At 36.1% G+C, this 21,240-nt stretch overlaps 2 protein-coding genes and 1 non-coding gene across 5 annotated transcripts in view; all 3 read right to left on the reverse strand.

The window, feature by feature from the left end:
• Positions 1-21,240, reverse strand: part of LOC134754957 (small ribosomal subunit protein uS14m) — a 306,550-nt gene that overhangs the window by 81,088 nt on the left and 204,222 nt on the right. The window lies entirely within an intron of this gene.
• Positions 950-1,022, reverse strand: Trnas-cga (transfer RNA serine (anticodon CGA)). Its single transcript has one exon. It is a non-coding gene; the product is annotated as a tRNA-Ser (tRNA).
• The window catches only part of LOC134754887 (folate transporter 1-like), a 48,601-nt gene continuing 38,452 nt past the window's right edge, over positions 11,092-21,240 (reverse strand). For all 3 annotated transcript variants that reach the window (XM_063691350.1, XM_063691351.1, XM_063691348.1), the window contains exons 8-9: positions 15,069-15,135; positions 11,092-11,246 (exon numbers count right to left, since the gene is read on the reverse strand). The gene's annotated coding sequence lies outside the window, so the exon portion shown is untranslated. The remainder of the gene's footprint in view (positions 11,247-15,068; positions 15,136-21,240) is intronic.

Raw genomic sequence — 21,240 nt, forward strand, 5'->3', positions numbered from 1 at the left:
GCGGAATACGGATAACAGCGGTTTTACAGAATTAAAAGAAATATGGCACAAAAAATAACAATGAACAATTATAGGGTTATTAAACGGGAACCGATTCCATAACGTTAAAAAATATTCAAGCTCCGTAGACGATGACAATTTGCTAGTTTCTTTCCAAAGAAAACGTTCGGCCAATCAAAGCTGTACCGTGACCTATCGAACGGCGCAGTATGCGGGCTCGTGTCCTCCGTGGGTCTGCTAGTTCCTTTTCAAAGAAAACGTCCGGCCAACCGACGCTGTACCGTGACCTATCGAACCACGCAGTATGCGGGCTCGTGTGCTCCGTGGGTCTGATACCTGACCGCCGGTCGACGACCATCCACTGCCGACTGCCCGTTGGCGGCTGCGCCCCGTCGTTGATACGGCCACCACGCACCACTGGAGAACTGCTCGACGGTGGCCTTAAAAAGGTTCTGGTGCAGGCAACTACGGCCAACGGGAACGACGGGAAGAAAAGCGCACTCCAAGTTATTATTGGCAACTTCAGAAGAAAACGTTCCTCTCGATTAAAAGGTTAACTTGACGGAAACAAGGAAAAAATTGAAAAATATTCGCGGACCACAACAGATCTTCTCAAGTACCCCGAAGAAAACAAATTTCTTCTTTCCGAATCAGAATTGAAACTCAAAATTCAACGCAATTAGCCTCATGCATGAAGTTTATATTTGAACCAAATATTTTTTATTTGGATATTTGTTACCGTTATATCATGTTACAAATGCATTTCCGTTATTAAATTATCATTTAATTGCTTAAAATAATAAATCAAAACAAGTTTGAGAACAAATCAAATTATTATTATTATTATTTTAATATTTTGATTTGTGTTTTTTTAAAGTAGTCACACTACTATATATAAATTAAAAACTGTAATAGCATATATTAAAGAAAAAGTGACGAAGCCCTCCAGTGGTGAAGGCCGGATTCGAACCGGCGTCTTTAGCTATCGCGGCTAACGCCATGAACCCCTAGGCCACCTCGCCACGGCGGTGCCCGTCCGAATTTCTCGACTATATGCCATCTTAGTAAGACTAGGCGTCTTTGACCAGCTCTAAGGGCAAGCAGTGCGCGCTTGCACCTCCTAAACGAACTCCTTACGGATTTACGTTGTAGCGAGAGAGACTGGTGCTGCCATCTATGAACAAGTTTGAGAACAAATTAAATTATTATTCTCTTTATTTATTATTTTTCTTACGTTAGGTTTTTTATAATATGCATATAAAAGTAAAATATAAAAACGCTTACAAAACAATACAAAATACATATAAACAAATTATAAAAAACCTAACCTAGGGTGCCGCCAGCAGCGGGGCAGGGCCCAAGCTGCCGGTGGTCAGGGCCGCAGAGAGAGGAACCGGCGGACTATCCGCGCCGTGTCCAAGATCACCGCCTTCTGCATCTGACCCTTGATCCAACCACCTAGCGAGAGTCTCTCAAGGTGTTGGTCGAGACTCTTCGCTATGAGACCGTTCGCTGAAACGACTATCGGGACAATGATCGTCGAATCAACATCCCACATGGCGGTTATCTCGTGAGCCAAGTCTAGGTACTTACTGGACTTGTCCTTCTCGGCTTAAATTATTATTATTATTATTTAAATATTTTGATTTGTGTTTTTTTAAAGTAGTCACACTACTATATATAAATTAAAAACTGTAATAGCATATATTAAAGAAAAAGTGACGAAGCCCTCCAGTGGTGAAGGCCGGATTCGAACCGGCGTCTTTAGCTTTAGGTCAAAGACGCCTAGTCTTACTAAGATGGCATATAGTCGAGAAATTCGGACGGGCACCGCCGTGGCGAGGTGGCCTAGGGGTTCATGGCGTTAGCCGCGATAGCTAAAGACGCCGGTTCGAATCCGGCCTTCACCACTGGAGGGCTTCGTCACTTTTTCTTTAATATATGCTATTACAGTTTTTAATTTATATATAGTAGTGTGACTACTTTAAAAAAACACAAATCAAAATATTAAAAAAAATAATAATAATAATTTGATTTGTTCTCAAACTTGTTCATAGATGGCAGCACCAGTCTCTCTCGCTACAACGTAAATCCGTAAGGAGTTCGTTTAGGAGGTGCAAGCGCGCACTGCTTGTCCTTAGAGCTGGTCAAAGACGCCTAGTCTTACTAAGATGGCATATAGTCGAGAAATTCGGACGGGCACCGCCGTGGCGAGGTGGCCTAGGGGTTCATGGCGTTAGCCGCGATAGCTAAAGACGCCGGTTCGAATCCGGCCTTCACCACTGGAGGGCTTCGTCACTTTTTCTTTAATATATGCTATTACAGTTTTTAATTTATATATAGTAGTGTGACTACTTTAAAAAAACACAAATCAAAATATTAAAAAAATAATAATAATAATTTGATTTGTTCTCAAACTTGTTCATAGATGGCAGCACCAGTCTCTCTCGCTACAACGTAAATCCGTAAGGAGTTCGTTTAGGAGGTGCAAGCGCGCACTGCTTGCCCTTAGAGCTGGTCAAAGACGCCTAGTCTTACTAAGATGGCATATAGTCGAGAAATTCGGACGGGCACCGCCGTGGCGAGGTGGCCTAGGGGTTCATGGCGTTAGCCGCGATAGCTAAAGACGCCGGTTCGAATCCGGCCTTCACCACTGGAGGGCTTCGTCACTTTTTCTTTAATATATGCTATTACAGTTATTAATAAATCAAAAGTTCAAAAATTTGCCCGCGAAAAGCTAGTGAGCGAAACGCAACGCCATTGGTCGAAACGTCACGTGACGTCACGCGTTTCGGCATTAGTTGTTTTGTTCTGCGACGCACCGATTTTGAGAAATGTGTTATTATTAGAATGTATTTTAGTCGCGATTCAGCGATTGAAAATGGTTATATCTCATACGTTTGTATCACGATTTACCTAAAAATAATATGAAATGAACAAACATAAACACAAAATAAGTATTTAAACGGGCGCCAAGAGTGTCAAACCAAACAGCGCTGCGCGCCAGTTTAGGTTATGTATGACACTTGACAACAATTTTATTATTAGGACTTCCGGTTCGAGCGCCATCTTGATAGTTAGCATCGTGATTAATTACTTTGTTTTTTGCTTATTAATATTGTTTAAAGTGTAATATCGATAGCTTATTATACAGTAAACTAATGTGGTAGTGTGCAGTGAATGGAGAATTAATTTTGAAGCGCGTTTAACCACCATCTTGGAGTCAACGGCCGGTAGTCCACGTGCTTCTTGTAAAGACTAGCTATCGATTTACAAGAGCTAACAAATCACCGTACACTGTCTTGTACAACCGTACAATTTTTGTCGTTTGTAAACCTCTCAATACCTTGCTACTGGCGAAATAGTCCCACTGGGCTGAAGCCATAATTTTAAAAGAAGAAGAAGAAGAAGAATTTTATTATTATAAAAGATACACCGGACTTCCGGTTCGAGCGCCATCTTGATAGTTAGCATCGTGATTAATTACTTTGTGTTTTGCTCATTAATATTGTTTAAAGTGTAATATCGATAGCTTATTATACAGTAAACTAATATGGTAGTGTGCAGTAAATGGAGAATTAATTTTAAAGCGCGTTTAACCACCATCTTGGAGTCAACGGCCGGTAGTCCACGAGCTTCTTGTAAAGTCTAGCTATCGATTTACAAGAGCTAACAAATCACCGTACACTGTCTTGTACAACCGTACAATTTTTGTCGTTTTTAAACCTCTTAATACCTTGATACTGGCGAAATAGTCCCACTGGGCTGAAGCCATAATTTTAAAAGAAGAAGAAGAAGAAAAGATACACCGAGTGTAAAATTCGGTGGAATTCTGGAATTTAACCCTTTTGAAGTGAAAATCACGTGAAAGTACATATTGTTCCTCAAAGAAAACAACACCACAAATACAATTATAAAAAATACGGAGAGTTCGGACCATCGGCAGTATTGATGCTTACATGATGTCTACGACATAAAAGGAGCTATGTGCATGGTAAATACCGTAAATATACCATATGATCTATGGCTAATGTATGTGAATATCGCATCGCAGTAAACATACACCTAAATAACCTATAAATTTATTTATTTTACAGGAGTCGAGAACAAAGTGCAACATTAAGAGCAACTATGGAACTGTAATGATATAATTATAGATGATGTGGCAGATTAAAACGTTCAAATCCATATGAGGCTGCTCAGTTCAATGTTCTGGATGGGATTGGGATGTGACTTTAATATGGACAGTAAACATCATTACACACACAGCCTATAAAAACGCCTGTTTTTATCTAGATATCTGAAGAATAGTGCTAAGTGCTAGTGGAACTAAAAAAATAATTAGAACAAAAAGCTATGCCTTGATAGTGAAAGTTATATGCATAAATCAGTTGTGTTATACTTACTTAATGATAAATCGCCTAAACTTGAAGTAATCTTTACTATAACCGCTTCAGACTTCATATACAAAGCAATGCTAATTTTAAATAAAGCAAGCCACAGGCAACTTGGATAATTATTTAAAATGTTATAATCATAGAAGTAGATTATGCTAGGTTACTTTGTGAACACTTGCTACTTGCTACCTAAAATGCAGCAGTCTTTCCTGAGGTTGTTGTAATAAATAATGATAGGATTAAACGAACTTACCTGAAGTGAAGTTCAATCCTGATTATATGAAGTATTTAGTCCTGGATAAGGGGTATCCCCACCCTCCTCGAGTAACCATGAATCCATGCATGCATTAAAATTAAGGCAAAATAAACAAGTCGCTATGAGAAATCTCAAAATATCAAAATCAGCTTTTGAGTTTCCTGGCAAAAAGCAGAGAAATTTAAAAAAATTCTCCGACCAATTACATGAGAATTACCAATAATAAAATTAGGTTTTGAACTTATACTACTTTAATGGGTAAATACTCTGAGAATCAGAGATTTACTTACTGCGTTCAAAGTTTTGAACATGTAAAGATAAGAGTTTTGAGTTTTGATGTAAAGATAATTCATATCTAACAAGAGCAGCAGACAGTAACAGAGTAGTTATCTGGAGCATCCCTTTATGCTTAAAGCATTATGTTCACTGGTGAGACCTACCCATATACTATGATCTTTATCTTGACCAATGTGAGACATCATAATTAGAAAATGTAAAGAAAATATGTAATAATGTACCTATATTGCGGTATATAAATATAAAGCCTCCATAAAAGAAAGAAGACATGAGAACTGTCAAAGATAAAAGATATTTATTCGTTACTATTTATCTACCCTTTATTTTCTTGTTGCTTGTCCAAGACACATCAGACAAGGTTTTAAGACATTATGATGCTATAGTTTTCTCTTATATTATATTTGTTTATTCCAATAAATACATATTTCATTTCATTTATTTATTCATAAACAATAATAAATTGAGTCTAGACAGTCATATTTTCGGGGCATCACCCAGTAAAAGAAAAACGTGGCGTGGCAGTGTTTATTATTATTTTTCCTTCTCTAAAGATTTTAAAGAGTATTGCTGTTTTAAATAAACATAAAAATAAAAGGAACTGTATTATTTGTTGAAACATGAAATATCTAAGACTGTAATTTTACTTTCAAAATCTCAAGTTGATTTATTATTTGTAACATACACCCTTAAGAAGACACTCATTGCTTCACATTCACGCAATTAAGCGTAATAGATTGTATCATGTCCATATTTTAAAGTCTGAATACCACTCTTCTTTTCCCAGACCTGGTGTATCTTGGGAGATTAGGACATGCTCGGAGTTGTTTAAACAACTTTCAACAATAGTACTAATAAATGTACATGGTGATTAAACATTAGATAGTTTATGTTGGAAGGGATTTAAGCATCCTTATTTAAAAAGTTGTTAAGTAACCACTTAACTAAGCTAAGTAAGTAATAGTCACTTACTATGCTATAAGGGGTAATATAAATAAAACATCCTACACTTAAAATATTCTAAATTGCTTCCCTATCTAAAACAAGTTTCACGTTGTCTTTTAATATATTTTATTTAATGTCTATATACATCTAGGAATATAAAAAGGTGATGCTGTTAGAGATAAAGAATCATATCTTTCAATTATTTGCTCTAGTATTTCTCAACCACTACCTACTGAATCTGACAAAAGATTCTAAATGAGTTAGTAAGTAAGCAATTTGAACCGAAACAACCTATAATTTGGTTCAGATAATATAAATTCTTATTATATTGAAAATGTGAGAAATTACCACCACATATGTATGTGGATCGGTCTGTGGCGTTTCCTGCATAATATCATAATAAAAACCATGAATCAATTACAACATAAGCATTAGCCTTGAGAATCCGAAATACAATGAAAAACAGAAAATGACTATTCTCATTACATATCATAATTATGAGTTATTATGAACAGAAAGTTTGTCTCAAATGCTCTGTTAAATGCCACAAATAACTTCATAGATCAGTTTGGACAGTCTTACTGCTAAAAGGTCTTTACAACTTCTGTTTGATCTATACTGAACATATTCATACAGAAAGTATATAAAAAACGATATAAATGAAATGCAACAATATGATCTGTTGTGAATTTTATTGTATTTGTGAAATTATTTCAATTCACTACTGATTATATAAATATAATTGATTAATTATATCATTACAAATAAAATAAAAATATATAGGAATTGCTCATTATGGCATAAAGCATATTTTTCTTTTTGGAATCCAATTCTTTTTTCCATCTCAGCTCTATTATCGATAATTGTCTTCATCAGGTCCATCATCATCATCATCCCCCAACCGTTTAAAGTAATTTTACAGTACCAAGAGGTATCAAACATTCGAACACTTTGGATAAGAATCTTTCTAGTACATACCTAACTAATAATGTTGTTTTATTTAATGTCTTAGGCTTAAAGTTAGTAGACCCTTCAAAACCAAACAATACCAGGTAACGGGGACACTAATGTTTAAATGTTGGGAAATGTGATATGACTATTGCATAATACCTATAAACCTACATTATTATCTACCTACCTACCTACTTATATAACCTACCTACCTATTTAATATTACTTACATATCCATTAAATTTCTATTTCCTTATCACAAATGTATCGAAATCTGAGCTCGTGCTAAATTGAACCCTACCATTTTGTGAAAGGGTTCCAAGCAATTGTAGGAAAAATGTTGCCACAATTTGCCTTGCCTTTATAAAAGGCGCAAAAGTTTGGTAAATAATTTAAATAAATGAGAGTTTGGAGCTTTGGACTTGCTCAGAATTTATAATTTATTGATATTAGACATCCATCCAATGGCTGACTGATTAAAATTTTCTATGTATAGTCTTTGGTATTGTAAGTACCCTTGTTCACCTACAGTTTTGTATTTTATACAACTTACTGTTCATTATCTGTAATTTGAAGGAGGAATAAACTCTTGATTTAATTCAATATATAATTCATATTTCTGAAGGAAATGGAAAATATGTCATGTTTGATTATTTTCACCAAAGGCAATTGGGTTTTGAGAACTTAAAAATTTTAATGCACAACTGACTGGGCTATCCGGGAACATATCAAGAATAAGAATAAGAAATATTATCATAATTTGTTGTGATATTTATATTTCTTGTGAGAGTGGCTAAAATAAATTAGTATTTATATTTATAATTGAATTGAATTGAGTAACCCTTCAAGGGTTATTTTTCCTTATGATATTAGGAGGAATGTATTAGTCAACATGTATGGCAATTTACCAAACTGCTTGCAAAAGGAAAAAAAAAAAAAAAAAAAACCGTTCTAACAATATGATATTATGAAATTTATGAAACAAGCTTAACCCTTAAATGCATAATGATGTATATATGCATCGTATATTTGATGGTCCGTGGCTCAATATGCAGCTATCCAAAATCACATTTATTACTTTTATACAGCATGACACATCTATTTCAATTTATTAAAAAGTTATACAAAAAATCATGCATTTAAGGGTTAAGCTATAGGAAGCTTGTAAGAAGTGTTAATGAAAATAGTATATGCCATGAACCCCCAGATTTGATCTTCATAATAAGGCAGCTGTCTGGATCTTGTCCTTATAAAGGCTGATAGCATTCTTTTGCATATTAGTATAATATGAGTAGGTATGAAGACTATGAAGTGCACTACTGAGTCACTTATTTATTTTATTGTATTAATGCAGCTAGCAGACTGACTGCCTCTCTTCTGGATAAGGCTACAGAATTTTTGATTAGCAAAGGAATAATAAAAATGACATGCCTCAAAAGGGTTCAGCATATATTATAAGTGTTTGGTACAGACCTTAATCCAAATATTTTATTCCAGCAGCTTCCAGAATAATGTTATTATTTGCAAACAATAAGTCAGCACTTAATTAGCATACAATACTAGAATAAGCTAGTTGATATTTATGTACATGACACAGGACCCCGTCCATGACTGTGACAAGATGCGCTAAATTTGATCCAGATATTTGGGTTTCTTGTTAGGTCAATCTCAGCTGCTAATGTCATTATAAGAAATTAATTAGCTATTAAAAGACATTTCGTGTATTATCATCCCACGGATGACGTGTTTCTGGTCATATATTTAATTCCATTTTATTATTGAATAGTCGGTTCTCTTACTTGTCCCACGGACGAAGGGCTTCTTGCTATGCAATGAGCATAGTAATTGAAGTCATTTTAAAAAGATCTGACCCTCGTTCCACGAACGAGGCACAATGTCGCCACGCGACATGTGGATATTTTTAAGCCAACATCTCCCAGAATGTCCCACGGACAAAGATAACATAACACCATGTCGCCACGCGACATATGGGTATTTTCAAGTCAACCCTTAAACAATGTCCCACAATGTCCGAAAGAAGGACTAAACCAAACAAACCTAAGAATATTCACAGATGGCTCAAAAACAAACGAAGGGACAGGATGTGGTGTCTTCTCAGAGGACCTGAACATTCACATCACAAAACCCCTTGGTGAACACAATACCAAGCTGAATGTGTAGGAATAATAGAAGCTTGCAATGCTATTACAAGACGACAAGTGAAACACGAAACCATACTAATACTGTCAGACAGTAAATCGGTACTACAAGCGCTATGCAGCGACAAACTTACCTCAGAGCTTATACTTGAATGCCATCGGAGCCTCACTGAAGTGAGCAAAGAAGGCAACAAAGTAAGAGTACAATGGATAAAGGGGCATAGTGGATCAAGAGGAAACGATGCAGCGGATGAACTGGCCAGGAAAGGTTCAGAAACACCGGCATATGGACCCGAGCCAATTATGCCTCTACCAATATCCTACATACACAACCAGCTAGAACAACATCACAGACAACTGCACAACAAGTACTGGAATGAAATGAAGACATGCAGGCAAACCAAAGAAATTCTACCGGAACTGAACCACAAACTTACCAAAATATTACTGAAAACACCAAGAAGCCAACTACGTAAAATAGTAGGATTAATAACAGGACATAACACACTAAACAAACACCTACATATTATGGGTAAAACGGACAGCCCCATGTGCAGAGCGTGCATGGCAGAAGAAGAAACAACAAAACATATTCTCCTAGACTGTAAACAGGTAGAAGTATATAGGAGCAAATACCTAGGAAATCCATGCACACTAAAGGAAGCAACTAGCAACCTGAAGACCTTGCTAGGCTTCGTGGAGGAGCTGGGGTGGTTAGAGTAGCGCTACCTCGTTTCACGCAAAATAGGCACATTGGATGTCGAGTTGCGGAAAATGCCCAGCAAAACTAACTAACATGTCCCACAAGGACATAGACAAACTCGTCACACGAGAATGTATAAGAACTAGATACAAAATTGTATAGGTATTTTATAATAAAGTGAGGATAAGTACATAAACTATTGTATCACACCTCCAAGTTTCCCCACGGGAACACTTTTAGCACCTTATAGTAGCAAGAATTTGGAAAATGAAGACTGCTTCAATTATCTCCTGATGATATGTACTTACGTTCCGATATTTTATAACTTTCACTTTCCATGTGCACTTTGCACCGCATATCGTCTTTTTAGGTATAACTGCATTGATTATTACGGGAAAAACTAAGAATTACTCAATAAAACATAAATTGTTCATAAAGCGACATGTGCGTTATATGGCGCGCGAAAAAGATATGGATGTCATCGTGACAGTTGGTAATTTTTTCTTTCATCTCGGCGACTCTAAATTCGCGTCAGATTGGCCAGCGATCGAGACTACTACACTGTTAAAATTATCCAGGACTAAATACGAATATAATAATAAAATATGGTGGTATTTTTTCTTTAATTAATACATAAGTGGTTTTGTAGCATATCTGGTAAGTATTTACACCTAACGGTAATTTCACACTAACTTTGTGCTGTCCATACATTCATAACGTCCAACAAAGAGAGACTAAGTTTGCAAGAGTTGCAAAGGCAGAGGCAATACTTCTGTCTTTTACAAGCTTTTATTTAACTTGCAATGTATGTATGTAACTAATGTTTCTACGGGTCAAATCTTGCAAGTTAAATTTGACCTTATTCCCAGTTTCCGATGAAGCTGAAAATTTGCTTGCATATGTAAGTTGGGTGACAATGCAATATTATGGTACCAGTGAACTGATCTAATGATGGAGACAGGAGGTGGCCATAGGAACTCTGTGATAAATCTATGTAACCTGTGTGTGAGTTGTAAGAATGTTCTTGTTGAGTATTACTTACCTGTAGGAAGAATAGAGTTGTGCCAATCCCGGTAACATTCCTCATTTTGTATGGGGAATGTTACCGGAACTCTAAGGAAGAAGTACAGTCAGCGATAAAAGCTTGCATCAAAATTAATTTTTTTGCCAAAAACTGCAAAAACATGCTAATATTATGACCCTAGAAAATTTATGAGTATCATGAATGTAATTTTTATTCATATTTGTGTCAATTGAAAATTTAAACCTAATATTTTATATTCAAATTTTTTAGTAGTCACACCAACTCATCAAGCATAGTTAGCATATCTACCTATCATAAATAAAAGAAATGTATAATATAATCAATTGTTTTATTATAACATCCTGCATGTTTTTTTAATGCACAACCTTCAATCCTTACAGTGTTTATAGTATTATGGTGTACATTCACATTCTCACACCTCACACTTCTTTTATACTAGCGGTCAAATTTCAATTTTTTGGTCCTGTTCTCTCATAATTTCTGTATCCACTCGGACCTGAAATTATTAAACAACACTGTTAATCTTTATTGCACAAACAAAAACATACCCAGAACAGACAAAAATCTGTCTTTTCTACCAGACCTCAATAGTTGGTACTTTTTTTTACTTTTTGTCATAATTTTAGGACTGAAATGGGACTTAATCATGTGTACTTTTTATTATTTAGCCTCTCAAGTACAAAAATCTCGTTTCTTTCTTAAATTTATGAGTGAAAATCTTAGTTTAAATCAACATAAAACATTAGGATCTAGGGTTCACTGCACTTGTTAGGTATTTTAGGATTAGAAAGAGCTCTGTAAAAGTAAGTACCTATGTACAACCAAAAAGGTAAATCCACCACATTGGCCACGTTTAATTAAATAAACAAGATAGTTGATAATGTAGATAAGGGTCACAAAACTGTTGCCATTTTCTTTGATATGAGCAAATCTTTTGACCATGTATCGCACAGGTTATTACTAAAAAAATGTGAAGCCTATGGCATGAGAGGACTGGTAAACTCGTGGATTGAGAGCTATCTCAGCAATCGACGCCTAATAGTTGAAATATTAGGTGCAGTCGATGACAAAATGCAACAGAATTATAGATCAAACATGTTATGTAATAGGGTCGGAGTACCTCAAGGGACTATACTTGGACCTTTATTGTTCCTTCTATACATTAACGATCTGCCTCTAATTACAAATCACAGTTGTAGCTTATTTGCGGACGATATCTCAATTGTTATTTGCGATAGGGATAATGAAAATTATGAGAATATTATTAATAATGCAATTGCTGACATAATTAAATGGTTAAATGATAATCATTTACAAGTTAATATTGATAAAACAAAGTATATCTAATTTATTAATAGAAGATGAAAGAAGGAGAAACTGCATATAGCCTATAATGGACAGACTCGTAGAATGTGATACCACTACGTTTTTAGGGTTTGCCCTAGATGATCGATGTACTTGGAAAACGCATGTGGATAAGGTATGCTCAAAAATTAATAGATTTGTATATGTTTTATGGCGATTGACACGCATAACTGATATGAAAACCGCTATAATGGCATATCATGCTTACGTTGTACCCAATTTAAGGTACGGTATATTGATGTGGAGAAATTCGTCATATGTAAATCATGCCCTTATAGCACAAAAACAATGCATTAGAGCAATATGCAACATGCGTCAAAGAACATCTTGTGTAAGTTCTTTTATTAAATTGAAATTGTTAACTGTACACTCAATTTATATATACGAAGTTTGTGTATTTGTTAAATTGCACCCCGATATGTTCGTCATGAAAAGAGATATAACACATTTTAACACTAGATATCCTGACAGACTAGTACTCCCTAATATGCATACAGTCATGAAAAATAAAAGTTGTTATGCAATGTGCGTTAAAATATTTAATAGACTGCCTGATGAGCTTAAACAGCTACCACTCAATAAATTTAAAAACAAACTGTACTCTTTCCTTGTCGACAAATGTTACGTGTGTTATGTGTGTTAAGGAATTTTTAGTTAATTAACTGTCACTTCATAATTTGTTAGTAACAGTCCACGTTAATAACTAATGGCTTTATAACTAGGTTAATAATGCATGTTTTGATTAAAATAATGATGTCAATTAAACTTAACTTTAGTATAAGTTTTCAATTTGCATGGCTTTTTAAAGTCTAAATGTGTATGGCTCCATAAATAATAATGTAACACCATTGTATACCACATTTAATGGCAAATAAATATATTTCTATTTCTATTTCTATGAGGTTTTAGGTAAGTATACCTCATAATGTGAAAGTATATTATGTACCCACACATCTTATCATGTGAAGAGAAGCAGTATATTGATTTCCTACTATGAGTAGATTAAGTATAACAATAACCGACATTCAGATTTAAGGTTCAATGCAAATAACATATTGTCAACTATATACTTGACAATCAGACTAGGACAAACCATTTCTAAAGTTTGCGCCGGACGTTATGCGCTGCAAGACAAACCACGTTAACGACATAGAATAATCCGAATTTTTTAGATCTTATAGTTACATCGCACAACTGATTTGATTGTGTAACTATTTCTGCAACACCCGAAATCTGAATAGTGGACTGTATGTTTTTAACGTTTAATCGATTACGTAACTCTTCCGTTATAAAACAATGTTCACTCCCATTGTCTAAAAACGCACGACACGTATGGAACTGATTGTTCGCGTCGGCTACTTCTATTTACGCAGTAGTAAGTAAGCCTCGCCTGGGAACGAACCGATTACCTTCCGCGCCACCTTCGCACTGAGCCATAGGCGCGCGGTCAGCTGCTACACAGTAGCAAAGATAGATATAACTCCGTAATAGATGGATACAGTCTAAGGAAAAAACGTGCCTCGAAAATCACGAAAATTTGATTCTTGATCAGATGGCGCCACTAGTTTTGGCCTACACTCGTATAGAGGGCGTTGACTGTTTCGTTTAACGCATACCAGTGAAAGAACATGGGTCAAAATCATATAAAAATAATTAATGCAAATAAAAAAATCATTTATCCATATTTAAATACATTTTATCGTATTTTTATAAATATTTATTTTTAGTTTTAAAGTGTGTCGACAGATGGCAGTGAATTTACTGGGGTTACAAAATTTACTATGACAGTACCGCTCTAGTATAAGTTACTCTATGACAGTAGCTAGATGTACTCGGCACTGATAACGGCGCGCTGTGTGCAGGCGCACTCGACGGCCTCACGCACACATTATCATCGCGAGTACTATGCGTATGCAGTAAACTATTATGTTTTTGTTGACACTGCTTACACGGACCGAATAGGCATTCATTTAAGGAATGTCCTTCGCGTAAACAGTATTACATAAGTTTTTATCACGAATTAAGTTTAACCTATCCTTGACAGATAAATTTAAAACTCATTATTGATTGGCTTATCCGAAATAGACCCTATGTGAGATTCCCACTTACGCTCCGTGGTCGTATCGAGTTTTGACACAATTAAATGAATAACTAACGTATCCCACGAGTCGGTATTAGGTTCATCTAACGTTTTTAAAGCGCGTAAATTACGTAACACTGTGTCTATCAGTCTACGTATCTGAGTCGAAGATTCTTGTTTCAAAGCTGAAATATTGAATAACGATTTTATATGATTATGCACTAAAAGCCTAGGGTTATGAAAGCGAATTTCAAGCAATTCCCATGCTTGAATGTAGTTGGCAGCCGTCAATTCTAGCACACTAATTACTTGTAATGCACTACCGCTTAGTGATGATCGAAGGTAATGAAACTTTTGGATCGCGTCGAGATCGGAATGTTTATGGATCATTGTTTCATAAGAATGTTTAAATTCGAGCCAACGATCATACGAACCATCGAATAAGGGCAATTTAATTTCGGGTAGTTTAAATTTTGAAAACGGTTTGTCACAACTTGAAATAGTAACGTTATTTGTCTCCACACTATCGACTAAACAATTAGCGCTAGCCATAGTACCAAAATATAACTCCTCGTTTCTACGTATTCGGAGTTGGCAGACATTTCTGTTTCTGGAGAGCAAAGTTCAATTTGGCTTTCAATGTCATTAAAAAAATTTAAAGGTCTCTGTAGCTACTTGCATTCGTAACTTTAATTCAGCAATTTGTACTTTAGAAGGAGTCACCGATAAAAGAGAATCAACGAATTTTTTGAAATGCGTAATTCGGCCTTTTAAGTTACCCCTATGTTTGCGAAGGTCTGTAATGGTCAATTTAGCACCAGCTTCATCCCCTTCACCCATTTCGAAAGATTAAGAGAAATTGGAACTACTTACGAGCACAAATTCCAAACTGGACGGTAGATCACAAACTGCTGCTGCGTGACTTACGTAACGAGCGGCACTGGAATGCACAAAAAAACTCGGTTTTAACACAGTTCGATTAGGAAAGGAATAGACGGGATTGGTAGACCTGACCGTTCACTGAAGTCCATTCAATGAAGACGTTTATTGTAACATGTAGAAAATTCGTTTATTACGAAAAGTGGCTTTATATAAGCTTAGATTTGAAATGTAACGAGTAACGTGTTTATCGTGCCGTATATCGAGGCGAATGAATGAGACAAGATGAGCGCGGAGGGGCGGTATAGTAGTTGTCGTCGCAGCGCCGCTAGGTGTCGCTAGAAGGTGCGTGAACAGGTGCTTAAATTTAGAGCAGTATATTGAGTTGTTTTCGTTGTAAGTAAGACAAGGATATTTCTTTATCCATTTGTTAATTGTTTTTCTTTTTGGATTTACCATTTTTTTTAAACGTGAATTAGTTGCAAAAAGACTAGTGGCAGAATTAGAGCGTTTGCCGGAATATAAACGTTTATATTGTGATTTCATGCGAGAATATGAAAAAATGGGTCACATGACTTGTGTTACCGAGTATGGTACACCCAATTACTTTCATCCTCATCATGGTGTATTTAGGGACAGTGTCACCACTAAATTGCGCGTAGTGTATAGTGGTGCTGCCCCCACCACCACGAATAAATCGTTGAATAGCATTCAGCTGCCGGGACCAGCACTTCAAAACGATATATTTGCTATTTTGTTGCGTTTCCGTCAATACAAGTACGTTGCTTGTGCTGACGTGGAGAAAATGTTTCGGCAGGTTTTGATCCAACCAGATCAGAGATCCTTGCAAATGATCCTCTGGCGTGAAAAACCTACCGATCCATTACACGTTTATGAACTCAATACGGTTACATATGGGCAAACTAGTGCGCCATATTTAAGTCAACGTTGTATACGACAGTTAGCGTCGGAATGTGGTGATGACGTCATCGCGCGCGTTATCAACCAAGATATATTCGTAGACGATTTAATTACAGGAGATGATGATTTCCAAAATTTACTTCACATATGTCAAAAAACGTACAACGTTCTGCAATCAGGATGCTTTCCTTTACGTAAATGGACTTTTAATTGTGACGTTACGCAGGACAAGTCCAAGGAGCATTTTGTTGGTGAACAATGGTATGGGTAATGGTAGCAGAACAAAACGCTCGGAGTAGGTTGGGATAATACGCGCGATGAATTGTATTATACTACAAAAATCGATCCCTTGCCTAACTCGTCGTACTTAAATAAACGAATAATGTTATCGATCATTTCACAGATTTACGATCCGTTAGGTCTACTTTCTCCTGCAGTAATAATTTCCAAAATTTGCTGCAAAAATTATGGTTGAGTCGTATCGATTGGGACACCCCCGTCCCAGAAGACATTACATCAATGTGGAATAATTTCATAAATACATTGAGCCGTTTAAACGATTTACGGATTCCGCGTCATGTAAGGGGTGTACACACTGGTCATACGGAATTGCATATTTTCTCAGATGCATCGTTGCATGCTTACGGCGCGTGCGCTTATATTCGGACATATGATGAAGGGTCAGATGTAACTGCCAGATTATTGTGTGCTAAGAGTAAAGTCTCACCGCTGAAATCTCTAACTACCCCGAAACTTGAACTTTCTGGTGCGCTCGTTGCTACTAAACTTTATAAGAAAATAACCGATTCCTTAAGGTTAGCGTTCACAAAGGTTTACTTCTGGTGTGACTCAACTATAGTAATTTCGTGGCTAGGCATGTCCCCGCATTTGTTGAAGCCTTTTGTTCAAAATCGCGTTACGCAAATAAACGATCTCACCGGTAATGCGACATGGTTGCATGTGAGAAGCGAAAACAACCCTAGTGATTTATTGTCTAGAGGCGTTACTTTAGATAATTTAATTTGATTGTAACTTATGGTGGTTCGGACCATCATTTTTGCATGACCCAAAATCGGATTTTATTAATGACAATACGAGTAAAAATACGGCAATCGAAGATTTACCAGAGTTACGATCGACCGCGGTAAGTTTAGTTTGCAATCGGCAAGATGAACTATTTAATTTCGATAGATGTTCATCTTATCTTAAATTAATTAGAATCGGCGCGTATGTACTCCGCTTTATATTAAACACGTCTTAACTCTGAGCGTAAACAACTCCGCCAAACCGGTTCGTTATCGGTGGACGAGTTGAGTGCATCACGTCTTATGCTAGTAAGATTCGCACAGATGCAATCATTTCCGAACGTCTACTATTGTTTACTTAAAAATAAACCGATTAAGACGAATAGTAAACAATATAATCGTATATCTAGTCTTAACGTGTTTTTAGACGATCAGAATAAGTTAAAAGTGATTAGAGTCGGTGGTAGATTGTGTAATTCTACAAGTATCGATTACAACAAAAAACATCCCATGTTATTGTGTAGTAAACGTAAGTTAACGGTGTTGTTATTCCAATACGAACACAAGCGGCTGCTACATGCTACACTGCCGGACCGCAGCTACTCGTTATCTACTTTGCGTGATTGTTGGTGGCCTTTAGGTGCGCGAAATTTGGCAATAAAAATAGTTGGAGAATGCGCTACCTGTATTCGAATGAAAGGTTAAATTATTTAGTCCTATCATGGGTAATTTTGGGTCGTTTAGAGCCTGGTTTATTTAGTCCTATCATGGGTAATTTTGGGTCGTTTAGAGCCTGGTTTCCCGTTCATTCGCACAGCCGTTGATTATGGCGGGCCAATTCTCATACTTAATCGAAAGGGGAGAGGAGCTCAGCTTATTAAATCGTATATTTGTTTGTTCATATGTATGGTCACACGAGCCGTTCATTTGGAACTTGTTACAAGTCTCTCCACTGATGATTATATATTAGCGCTTAAACGTTTTATTAGTAGACGAGGTAAGCCTCATATAATTTATTCGGATAACGGAAAATGCTTTGTTGGGGCCGAAATAGTTATTTGTTATACAAGGGTGCAAAGTTGTATTTTACCCGCGAGTGTGGAATTGAAACACGAGCAAGCGAAAGGATTCTATAGTTGAACCACGAGCGAAGCGAGTGGTTCTAAAATAGAATCCTGAGCGTACGAGTGTTTCAACACACGAGAAGTAAAATACATTTGCACCCGTGTGTAACACAAAACTTTTCCCCTCACTATAGCGAGGAAAGTGCAACATCCACAGGCGTTAGATCATCTTCATTACTGGAATCACTAATTTTTTTACGATATTATAACAGAAAACACTAGAAATTCTGATTTTTACGTGAGTCGGACGTAAAAATCAGTACAAATGAACAGTAAAAATTTTGTTGACAATTTTTAGCATTTCTGTTCTGACGTATGAAATGTCAACGATGCGTTTTGAAATTGCATCGACTCAACTTGTGCGTTCAGAATTATATTTAACATCATTATAAAAAATCTAACGTTTCTTATGGAATTTTAAGGTTTATGACTTAAAATTATTAAATAAAGCTAAATTTGGTATTTTTATTAGATTCTCAAACCATTTATTTAATGATAATTAATATCAAAGATAGATATAACTCCGTAATAGATAGATACAGTCTAAGGAAAAAACGTGCCTCGAAAATCAAGAAAATTTGATTCTCGTTGAGAGGGCGCTACTAGTTTTGGCCTACAGTCGAATAGATGGCGTTGACGGTTTCGTTTGTTATTTAACAATTTTAACGCATATCAGTGAAAGAACATGGGTCAAAATCATAAAAATAATTAATGCAAATAAAAAAATATATTTATCTATATTTAAATACATTCTATCGTATTTTTATAAATCTTCATTTTTAGTTTTAAAGTGTGTCGACAGATGGCAGTGAATTTACTGGGGTTACAAAATTTACTATGACAGTACCGCTCTAGTATAAGTTACTCTATGTTAATATCGAACGAACCATTATTATGAGCGTTTTACGTTTTGTTATCTGTCAAGCTACTTAAACACGCTCCATCCAAGGTCAAATTACTTTCCCCACTAGTGGATAAAATGCGTTTTTCCCCGCTTGTTTTAAAGGATAAAAGACGGCTTTCCGAGCTAGTGAGGGGAAAAAGAATTTTCCACATTTTTAAATAATAATTCGAAGGATATAGTCGATTTCGCGGCCAATGATGGCATCAAATTCAGTTTCATTCCTCCTTATTATCCCCATTTTGGCGGATTATGGGAAGCTGGAATAAAAACGTGCAAATTTCATTTAAAACGGGTAGTAGGTAATGCTAGGTTAACTTACCAGGAATTCAGCTCGGTTTTGAAACAGGCCGAGGCCATCCTGAATTCCAGGCCCATGTCACCATTGTCCACAGATCCTACTGATCTATCCCCGATCACGCCTGCCCATTTCCTAATTGGTCGGCTACTGTAACTACTATACCGCCCCTTCGCGCTCATCTTGTCTCATTCATTCGCATCGATATACGGCACGATAAACACGTTACTCGTAACATTTCAAATCTAAGCTTATATAAAGCCACTTTTCGTAATATTTTTTTTATTTTTTCTACATGTTACAATAAACGTCTTCATTGAATGGACCCTGGAAAACCACCGAATCCTGCACAGCACCTAAAAAAAATATTGCGTTGAAACTCACATAACGAGTAAAACACATTCACCTGAGTTTAAAGAGGTAAAGAACGATAATAGTTTTTATCTAGATTTGATAATATTTCTCGTTTGTTGCAACATTCCATGAAAAAAATTAATAATCCACATTTCCGGAATTTTTTAAGGTGACTGAACTTATCGATAGCTGAAAAGTCGATAAAATTCAACGTTCCAACTCTATTAGCGTTTGATTTTTGCCGTGAGCAATTCCGCCCTCTGATTATAAATTGTAAATTTCTAGAAATTTTAAAGCATTATTACCATAATCGGAATTGTTTTTAATGACCTAAGCGTTAGCGAACGTCTCCGATCCGCTAACTGTTTCAGTTGGGCAAAAATATGTTCTAGTCTCCAGCTGTCCTCCTGTACAAGTCGTACATGTAACGCGAAATTTTGTGAGCAGAATTTATTGAAAAAAATATTAAAATCGCTCATTTATCACACGCGAGTCAAGAGGTAAAGAAACCGGTATATAAATGAGCTCTCCGAATATGCATGCATAAGATCCTTTACTCTTACAGTCGCGTTACACTGGTGTTTCGAGATCTCTACACGCATGCAAGTCGCCAATCGTTGCGCAATATCTTACAGAGTAAAAGTCTTGGTACCTACTACGGGATCTGATAGCTTAGTGTAAAAGCTTTATGCGCCTAGTCTTGGCAACACTTTACATGAAATGTTTTTGGTGGGATAACATTTTCACAGATAAAAAATTTGCTGTAACAAAACAGTTAATCTTAATGTTGGCCATTATTTACGGATTTTTAAGGCATCATAGAGGGTTTATGATATGAGTGTAGATAAAATATTTTTTCACTGAATTTAATGTGTATTAACCATAAATCATAATTTAATTTATTTCTATTTTTAGGGTTTCGTACCTCAAAAAAGAAAAAACGGTCCGGACCGTCCGTCTGTCTGTCTGTCAAGACCCTTTATCTCGGGAACGCGTGGAGGTATCGAGTTGAAATAAATACCTTATGCTCAGGTCTACTGTCCCTTGAAGCTGTGAAAAAATCATATTTCTAAACGGAAGCCGCAAAAAACGTATTTTTCGACACTCAAGTGAATCAAAATTTATAGGGTACCTACTTCCCGTTGTCCTAGAACTCAGAAATTTGGCAAGTAATATCGTCTAACACTACAAGTACAGAGAAAAATCTAAAAACCATAAATTTGTAAAAAATATAAAAAATGTTAAATTTGTACGGTACGGAACCCTCAGTGGGCGAATCGGATTTTCGATTTTTTAATTGTTATAAAAGTTAAGAGCTTTTAAATCTTTGTATCAAATTTATTTTTCACCTCAGCAGCTCGAACAAGCCTACTTTCGTCACTCCCTGGAGTGAGGAAAGTGCGACTTTCCTCACTCTAGGTAGTGAAGAAAGTGCGACTTTCCTCACTCTAGGGAGTGAAGAAAGTGCGACTTTCCTCACTCCAGGGAGTGAAACAAAGTAGCGTTTTAATTTAATGAAGGCCATGAACTGCCACTTCATACT

This window comes from Cydia strobilella, chromosome Z (genome assembly GCF_947568885.1).
Source record: "Cydia strobilella chromosome Z, ilCydStro3.1, whole genome shotgun sequence".
In the NCBI taxonomy this organism is placed as follows: domain Eukaryota; kingdom Metazoa; phylum Arthropoda; class Insecta; order Lepidoptera; family Tortricidae; genus Cydia; species Cydia strobilella.